The sequence below is a fragment of the Passer domesticus genome, chromosome 6, assembly GCF_036417665.1.
Source record: "Passer domesticus isolate bPasDom1 chromosome 6, bPasDom1.hap1, whole genome shotgun sequence".
Classification (NCBI taxonomy): domain Eukaryota; kingdom Metazoa; phylum Chordata; class Aves; order Passeriformes; family Passeridae; genus Passer; species Passer domesticus.
Genome location: NC_087479.1, coordinates 26,971,278 through 26,980,917, shown reverse-complemented (window position 1 = coordinate 26,980,917; position 9,640 = coordinate 26,971,278). Strand labels below are relative to the sequence as shown.

Sequence of the window (9,640 nt, the reverse complement as noted above, 5' to 3'; positions counted from 1 at the left end):
TTTTGAAGGACTGTCCTACAGGGATTCCCAAGGTGCCAGTGCCTGATGTGCCCTTCAAAGGAATGTCCTACAGGGATCCCCCAGGTGTCTGGTGTGGCCTGTGAAGTAATGTCCCATGCATTGTCCCACAAAGGTGGGTGTCCCACCTGCCGGCTGCGAGCACTGCAGTGCTCTTTCTCCTTTTAATGATTAACAAATGAAAGAAGTGCTGTGTTACACCGGCTAAACCTGGGAAATGTTGTGAAAAGTTACAGGAAGCCGGATGGGTTCTGGGGGCACAGGGCTGACCAAACCAGCATTTTGGCATTTCTTAATTCCATCCCAGTCAACCACCAATTTCCTTCCTGGGAGGCATCGCTGCTGGCTGTAGGCTTAGTGCAGGCCCCAGCTTAGGCCGGCCCCCACCCGACAGGGCCGGTGGCCCGGGATCGAGCCCGTGGCCGCCTGCACACCTCGGAGCCGCTCTCATGGGGCGCGGCGGCGTCCCGGCCTGCGCCGCTGCCCGAGGCGGGACTCGAACCGCGGTCCCCCGGACTCCCGGCTCCCCGCGATACCCGCGCGGCCACCAGGGCACGAGCGGGCGCGCGCCGCGCGCGCCCCCGCACGGGCCAGGGAGGAGGGGGGAGGCGGGGCGGCGCGCGTGCGCGCGCAGCTGGGTGCCGGCCGCGCGCGCCCTCCCAGGCTTCCCAGGGAATCCAGCGACAGCAGGAAGAGGCTCTTTCCCGCGCACGCGCAGCTGGCCGGGCGGGCGCGCGCTGAGCCGCGGCGGCGGGAGGGAGGGGGGAGGGGAGGGAAGCTGCTGAGGTAAAGTTAGGGGGAGAGAGAGACTCCGTCAGCGAAGCGAGAGCCGGGGAGGCTCGGCGGCCGCCATTACTGAGCGCCGGGGAGAGAGCGGAGAGGCGGGACGGGGCTGCGGCGGCCGGGAGCGCTCGGGAGCTGCGGGCCGGAGAGCGGAGAGAGCCCCGCGGGGAGGAGAAGCCGCCGGGGGCGCCGGCGTGGAGAGAGCGTCCCGGGAATGCTGCCGCTCCCGCCGCCGCCGAGGAGCCGGATCCCGACGGCGCGAGGTGAGGGGAGGAATGCGGTCCCGTGGGAGCCGGCCCGGCCTGAAGCGGGGCGGCCGGCCCGGCAGGCGGAAGGGGAGCGGGGGGAGGAGGCGGCTGCAGCCCGGCGAGCCGGCGCGGCGGCCGCTGGCTGTAACCAGTTGGGAGCGCTGGGGCCGCGTGGGGAGCGGGCAGCGGCCCCGCGCCCCCCGCCCGGCCCCTCGGCCCCGCCGCGCCGCGGAGGGCAGGCGGGAAGGGCAGGGAGCGGGGTGCCTGCTCCCAGACAGGTGATGAAGGCCTGAGCAATGGGAGGGTCTGAGCCTGCTGTACGAGGCTGCCAGCTGGTCACGGCTCTCTAGGGAGGGAGGAAGGCAGGAAGGGGAGCTTCCCTGCTCCTCTCTTCTTCCTTCCTCATTCCCTTCTTCTGCCTAGTCCTTTAGCTTCCTCCCTTCTTCCATTCCAAATGCCTTTCCCCCCTTTTCTCTTTTCTCTGTACTTATTTTCCTCTTCATTACCCCAATACTCATTCACGCCTTCTCTGCTCTTTTCTTCCTCTACTAAATTTGAACAGTTGTCCATTCCCCTCCTCCTTCCTTTCACCTTCAAATATTGCTCGATATTAAATTTCAGAAAACTTCACTCTCCTAATGATGTGTGTGCGTTTCTGTTTTTCCACCAGGTGGATTTTAAGGCTTTGGAATAGGGTAGCCAGTTGCAGTGTTGCAGCTTTCGAGCGTTTTGAATCCCTTCAACCAGCATAACCTTTAGACTCTCTCCACCCAAGGGAATCACCAGAGACATACAGATGCAATGCCATGGTGTTGTAGCTAAGGACATAAGGAGTATGAAACACTGATTTAATTAAAAAAGGAAGCAGTGCTGTATAGTTATAAAAGGAAGACATACTTGTCACCTTCTCCCCACAATACACCCCACCCCTCTGTACCCCCCTCGTTTGCTCTCTCCAGTATCGCTTTTGATATCAGTGTGGAATATTTCCTTAATAAGTAGGAGGGGAACGATTTTAATCTAGACCAAAATAGGCCTGTGGGGGTATGTGTGTATTCTTTAGTTTAGTGTCATGCAGATAAACCGGTGGGATTTTTTTTTCTTAATAAAGATCCTTGACAGAAATTTGAAAACTACACTGCAGAGTAAAAGCAGTAGAGAGGGAAGAGCATTAGGTGGTCAATTGGACGTCCATTTTAAACCTGTGCATTGAAGCCAGTTGCAGCACTGATGCCTGTGTACTTATTTCATAAAGAATGAGGAGTTAATAGGTGGCATTTTTGTCAGTTGTGCTGTCTTACCTTCTGTAGAGTCTTCCGCATGACAGTTGTTTTCAGCAGTGACATCAGTGACCAGAGTTAACTGCCTTCTGATACTTATTTATAGTACATATCTAAAGTAAGGGCATTACAAATATTCATCCAAGTGCATTTTTGTTAGGGGTTACTTTCATTTTTTGTGCTGCTTTGAAAATTATTTTTAAGAAGTGCTAAAATTCTTAAAATCCTATTTATAGTACTCTGCTAAAACTCTGGTACTAGAGCTCAAAAAGTATGATGCAAATGTAAGGGTTTTTTTAAAGTCTGTAGTACTTAAAGTATGGGAAATTGTTTAAGCATTTGTTACCTTATCACTGACTTGTTTTTGTTTAAGTTGCTTATAAGCGTGGAATATACTGAGCTGAAATAGCATTTTCCCCTGAAGTATCCCTATCTAAAGCAGCTGCCATTGTTGCAAAATTGTAAATAATTGCAACCAAATGCCTACCACTCCGTGGTATTGGACTTTACTTTAGCTAAGGTGTTGCATGTGTAACATAATCCAATTAAATACTTTAGCCTCAGACTAAATTGTTTTAAAATGCTATATTTAGCACTAACAGAACCAAATGCTCCACATGTTTTTCAAGCTATGTGCTTTCCTAAAGCTGTAGGTGTTTTTTCCATGTGCAGACTTTGTAGAAAAGAAAAGCACTGATCACAATAATAGATTGCTCTCTGTAACTTTCCCTTTTGGGACTTGTTATTTGAGTAGATAGTGCAAAAAGAATTCCATTATGTTTAATAAAGATATTAGAAGGATGCTGACGCTATCTTAAGTCTTCCAAAAGTACTTCTTGACACAAGATAAATCTCATGTACTGGCATCCTTCAGGAATATTTCACATAGAGCTCCACGAAGCTCGTCGCTCCGTTGAGTAGCTGCTCCGCGGTGTGTCCTTAGCATTCTGTGCAGGAGGCGTTCTTGGGGGGTGATGCTCCGTGACCTTCTCCGAGAGAGTGGCACTTAGGGAGCCGAACACCCATCGCGGAGCGCTGCTGGCCGGGCGAGCTGAAAACAGCCCCGTTTGTGGCCGTGACGTAGCGAGCCCGTGGTGCATTCCTGCTCGGTGATAAGGCAGGAATGCTTTCCAGAGGGGCCTGCGTCCCGCGGCCGCGGAGGCGCTGCCGCCAGGGGGCTTTGTCCGCGCCGGGCCCGCGGGGAGCGCAGCGCGGCTCGGGGGTCCCGCTCGCCCCGGGAGCTCCGCATTAGCGCTCCCGGGGCTCTTTCCTCCCCTGCATCCGTGTTACGTCTCTCCTAATGGGCACACAGAATACTTAATCACTCTTTAATCACTCTTTGTTTGGTTGGGTCTTTTTTTCTTTTCTACTCTGAGAATTTTTAGCCTAAAGGTCAGTGTAAGTGAGCTGGAAGAGTATTGCATTTTATAGATTATTTTTTGAACCATCTCATTACTTCCTTGTATTTACAGATTTGGTGAAATATTTAAAGAAAAACGAGTTTATAATTCCTTGTAAGAAAATCTGAAACAACTGTAAAGTTATTTTGAATTTGCATGTCAGCTGTGTTTTTCTAGTACATCTATTGGAAAACAAAATCATTAATCTGTGGCTAGTTCTGCACATTACATTTTGTGGTAAATAAGAGTTGTTTCTTTGGCTTTGAGTTAAAATTCCCACGCGTTTTTGCAGTTCTGCATCAGTTGACATTCAAACGTGACAGAAGAATGTTTGCATTTAAAAAAGCAAAACCAATACCTGCACGCACAATTTTTGGAAAAGTATATGTAGTTGCATTTTGGCATTTATTTATTTAAGTTGGATAATTTTTATGCAGAATATTATTTGCTGCTTATATATGCTGTTTCCCTTTATCATTTAGTAATTTTAAAAAGGGGTTAATCAGTGTTGTTTTACACAGGTAGAAATGACACATGTAGCTTGTACAAGGTCAAATAACAAACTAAGCTTTATAGTGTTGAGTCTTGTATTCTGTACTGCAGTTGCTCATGAAGCAAAATAGTATGAAACGATCCAGATCTGAGGATCAGTAAAATTAGTTGTAATTGCCCATACCAGGATGTAAATTTTTCTTTTTTTTTTCTCCTAGGAAATGCATTTTAGCCCTTTTTCTGTCCTTACTTTGATCCCTCCTTCTTTGTCTGCTTTCTTTCTTCTTTTTTTTTTAAAGTGTTTTTATGGATTCCCTTTGTAAAATTTCTCCATTAGTTGTTTTGTGTTTTTCCTGAGTATCTCCACAAATAAGCCTGACTGGGAGATTTGCCCTGAGAAACTTCTCTGATCACTCTGCATGTTTTTGGTTAGAGCTTATCCTGTGCAAAAAGAATTAAGAATTTTTTTCTTCTGTAGTCTTGCACTTTCCTTCCCAGTTAAAATATAGGCTTTGAAACTATATTGAATGCTTTCAGATAGTCAAAAATCTGAAAATAAGTAACTTGAGAGGCCTGGGTTCAGACTACTGCTCTGCTGGTAATTTGAACCTTTACACTTTGCCTTTTTATTGTACCTTGATTTAATTTATGTAGGTTGGTTTGGTTTTTCTCTTGTTTGTTTGGGTTTTTTTTGTGGAGAGCAATAATGATAATAGATACCCTGGGACTGCTAGATTCCACCTAAAGAATGATGTTTTGAGTCCAGAAATAATGTTTAGGCTCTGATTTAATTTTGAGTAATACATAGACAGTCTTCAGTGTATTATTAATAGAAGACATTTATTGAGCTTAGTCGGAAGTAAGAGCTTCGAACTTCTGTTTTTAAACAGAATTTTTTGTTGCTTTATAATATGAAGTTGGTCAGTTGATGTTTCTCTCTTTTTTATTTTTAACACATTGATTACTTTGCATTTGTATGTGGAGAATGATCTAGGCTACAGAACTCCTTTAGGGATTACAGTTGGCCGTCATACTAACCAAGTCTGAAATGAGCAGCAGTTGGAGTCATCCATTCTCATCCTTCATTGCCCTGGCGTCATTGATCAGCGTACCACTTCAGCTGAAGTTCTTTTCAGCCAGAGGATCACTGTTGTCCCTTACTGTCTTGCTGTTGCTTGGTTGAGCTTAATGTCTGATAAGCAAGCTGAATAATGTTTTTTCTCGTGTTGGCTGATACTTGGGTAACTGTTGTATTTACCATTATTTATAAGTAAGACTTCAAGCATGGTTAGTTAAGATCACCAGCACTCGTGAAGGCAAGAATACTGGTGTGTAGATATGGGCAGGACACATTGTGTTAGGACCTCAGCAGACTTAAGTGATTTGAAATTATTGATAAAGTGACATTGGTATACTTTGTTTTCATTTCTGAAAAAGATTTTCACCTGAAGGGAAGATTTCTTATGCTTGTTTGAGTGAAAAAGATAACTCTTGGTAAATACTGAATGAGAAATGACAATGTTAAGGTATATCAACTTTTTTTTTCCTAACTGGTTGTTAGAAGGGAAAACAGTGCAATTCTTACTCTGTTTTGGGTAGGGCTATAGTTACTGTTGTGCTGATAGATCTCAGATATTAAGTGCTCTAGTAAGTTTTCCAATGCCAGGGTTTGGTTCTCAAAAAGTATGAGCTGAGGAATGATGTGGTATAAAAACTTGGTGTCAGTAGTAAATTGAATCTGGAGTTGTAGCTTTCTTGGAGTCATGATCTGTGTATTTTGAGTGCACAGCACTTTCAAACTCATCCTCCAGACCATTTTAGTGACACCTAATGTGTTTGAATTTACTTGGTGAGGTTACAGTAAGTTTCTTTTGGTGTATTTGTATACCTTGTAAAGCAGACTAGGCTGTGATGGGCCTTTTAGTCACATGTGCTGCTTTTTGCTTGGCCAGGTAATTTACAAACACAGTTGCAAGAGTATGCCGATTGAAACTAACCCCAGAAAATACTGATCCATAAAGTGTTGTGTCCAGGCAACACTACAGAGTGAGTAAAGGACTTGTGGAAAACACTCTTTATTTTCCCTGTTGGCAGACTGCTTAAATAGTTGATGGTCATAAGCAATTCTGTGAACTCTTTCAGACAACATTTTTCCTTCAGCCATATTAGGTCTAAAACATTTGTAGGTTCAGAAAGCAATTTTGGAGGGTATTGAGAAATACTCAAGGGTATTTATCTGTAAGTGATTTTCTTGACTGTGGACTCATCTACAAGTTCCTGTGCAGCCACAATTACTTAATACTGATAGATGATTAATTCTTGAACTATTTATTACTTGCTGATAATACAGCATTCTATAACTCTGTTTAGAGTTCAGCTTGGAAGACTTTGGGAAATGTGTATTCATAAATAGGGCTTTCTCTGGTGTCTCAATGTTTCTGACTGATGTGGTGGGGGCCTCTGAGCTTTCACTTGAGGCAGGGCCCCTCAAGCCTCAGATGCATTCTGCAACTGGAGACACTTTTCTTTCACTCTCTCTGCTCTTCCACATACTCGGAGCTCTTCAGAGCCCCATTGTGTTTTTCCTCAAGAGCAAGTATCTGCTCTGCTCAGGCAGCTGTGGATGTAGAGGAGTGCCACAGCTTGGAGGTAAGGGCAGGGAACAGGACTTACCGCCTGTCTTCTCTGTCAAGTGATAGAATTTAGCACAGAAGCTCAGCCAGGCTTCATGCAGGACTGATAGACTGCTGCCTATTGATTTTGGTGTTGTTTGGTACCACCAGATTAGTTACTGTTGTATTGGTATATTGTTTATGAGTATTACCAACCTTTTTTGTCCAAAAGAAAATTTACTAGAGCAAAGTGAATATTATTCCCAAAGCAAAGTCAGGTTATTAAGAATATAATTGTAAATGGCAAAACAAGAAATAGCTCTGTTGTTTTGATGTAGTATTTAGCACACATACAGCATGGCGCTGCATCTTGCTTAACAATGACACCTTTCCTTAGTTGAAAATGGCTTACGTAATATTCCAGTGCAAGTGCCTCAAGTTCCTTTCCTGTTCTGCCTCACAGTGTGTGGATCACTGGCCTGGCAAAGTCTGGGTTTTGTGTGGATGCAAAGGGAAGAACAATGGAAGAGAGTTCTGGTTTGGATTACTTTATAGTAGCATCCCTGCAGTGAAAGCAGCACTTAAAAGGGTTATATTAATAATTTGTACCCTAGTTGAAAATTCAAAATCTTCAAATACAATTATACTTTCAATTGCTAATTTGTCACAGTTTGTGCGTCCTTTTAATTTAGAAGTGGTGTACTACAGGTAAAAGGGTTTTGAGGTAGACTGTACCTTTTTCCTATTAATAGAATATATATACATAGACATACATTTGTTTAATATATTTTGTACTTATGACTTTAGCAATGTAATCTTGCAAACCTATGTTCTGAATGCTTTAGAATTCCAAATTTTTCTACAAGTGATTTTTATAGCTCATATTTTATATGTTTTCTGAGAAACTACATGAATTTTTTTCATAAGTCTTCTGCAACCTAGGTATTGTTGAAGTATCAAGCTGAAATTCAAATCACAATGACTTATGAACTCTGCCCTCTCTCAAATATTAATAGGTGTGCTTACAGGATTTAAACCCTCCAAATTTAGACAAAGACCAGCTTGGGTTTTGTTTATGTGTTTAAAATAAGGAAAACAATCCTCATGCATAGGTGAAGTATTGTACCTTCTCTGATTGCTGCTTCTTCCTTCATAAACTTGAAACTTTTAATGGTTCTTATCTTTTGTTTTCAGATCCCTCAGGGAAGGACTTACTGAAGGGCACTGTTTAAATGTGTGACATAACTGCAGGAAGATCGCAGCAGGAGAGTCATCTTGCTTTGCACCTCTTTTTCCTAAGGGTAAGTTTGGGCTTTATAATGTGTTTAAAGGTGGGTAAATAAATACAAACTGTTACCTTATTTTCTTTATAACTACGCTTGGAAATCTAAAAGTCTGTAGAGACAAGGTCCTACAGTGCATATGTAGATGGTCAGAGATTCTTCCTGCAGTGATGTCAGATGCTTTGTATTATTTTCAATCCTAAGATTGAAATTAGTTGGGGAAATAAAACGACCCCTCCTTTGAATCTGTAACAGAGGTGGGGGGGAGGGTTAGATGAATTGTAGTGTTTACAATTTGTTATAATTGAATTAGACAGATTGAACTAAGATAATGGAACTAATTTACAATGAATTTCCAGTGTGCATGCTTTAAAACAGTACGAAACGATAAAGTAAATTTACATTAGTGGTATAGTGAAATGGAAAATCTTCCATTTGGAGAACAATTTAATGATGATTACATATTAAATGTGAAGCCATTACAATGTCAGATTTTTACCAGTTTTATTACTTAATTAACATAGATTTCATTCTGTGACTTTGTACAATCAGTGCAAAGTAGGAACTGTATTTAAAAAAACCCCCAAAAACAAACCCACACTGGTTTTAAATATCTTTAGTGATTCAGCTTCTACTATGGTTAAAATATTTCATGTCAGAACTTTAATGAGAGACTGATGTGTTTGTTCTCCCTTTGTCAGTGTTCCCCTTCACCTTACTCTTTGTACTTACTTGCTTAAAAATGTATTGATTTAACAAAACATTTTGTAGATGGAAGAGGAACAACTTTTGCTACTGAGGATGTGGAGTATCTGAAAGTATTGATTGTTTCTTACAAACTAATTGCAAATTGACAGTATCTTCCTGATGAAATGAAGTAATCATGTGGATGAAGATTTTTGTGTTCTAGTTTAGTCCACATGAAATCTGTATTGTGCTGTGGCAAACAGAAAACATTTTATAGTGGAAGTGCTGACTGAATTTCTCATTCGAACAGTTTGAATGATGCTACTATGATAAGCTTTGCTTTAGAAAGAAAACACTGGGTTTATTTGTAGTAATATAAATACTGCTTGTAAAGGATGTTATTTTTGCTAAGTATTTTTATTCCTGAAACCATTTTCTGTTAGGTCCAAATTCTGTCTTTTAAGAATATAATAAACACAGTGGTAACAGTGAGAAGCAAAATTTAAAATACAACTTGTCTTTCTGAATGGGTCTTTGACTAATCTGATTTAACTGAAAAAAAGTTAAAAGGTTACTGGCATAAAAGGTTCAGTTTTTGCAATATAAAAGGTCTTGAGTATAAAAATAGGTGTTCCTCTTCATTTTGTAGTGAAGTTGATACTTTACTAAAAAAGTACTTTTCTATGATTTCCATAACAAACAGCTAGTTTTTTTTAGCTTGTATTTTATATTTTGGTTAGTTAATTGTTGCTAAGAAGGACGAAGTATATCACACTAAAATTTCAATATTGACGCTTGTTATACTTTCATTCTGATAAGGACTATTTATTGTTTAAG

The 9,640-nt window shown here is 42.1% G+C and overlaps 1 protein-coding gene across 2 annotated transcripts in view; it reads left to right on the top strand.

The window, feature by feature from the left end:
* Positions 1 to 790: 790 nt before the first annotated feature.
* ARHGAP5 (Rho GTPase activating protein 5) overlaps positions 791 to 9,640 on the top strand; it is a 46,829-nt gene continuing 37,979 nt past the window's right edge. Inside the window, exons 1-2 of one of the 2 annotated variants that reach the window (XM_064424004.1) lie at positions 791 to 1,064; positions 8,028 to 8,134. The gene's annotated coding sequence lies outside the window, so the exon portion shown is untranslated. The remainder of the gene's footprint in view (positions 1,065 to 8,027; positions 8,135 to 9,640) is intronic. The other variant, XM_064424003.1, reaches the window with a different exon arrangement.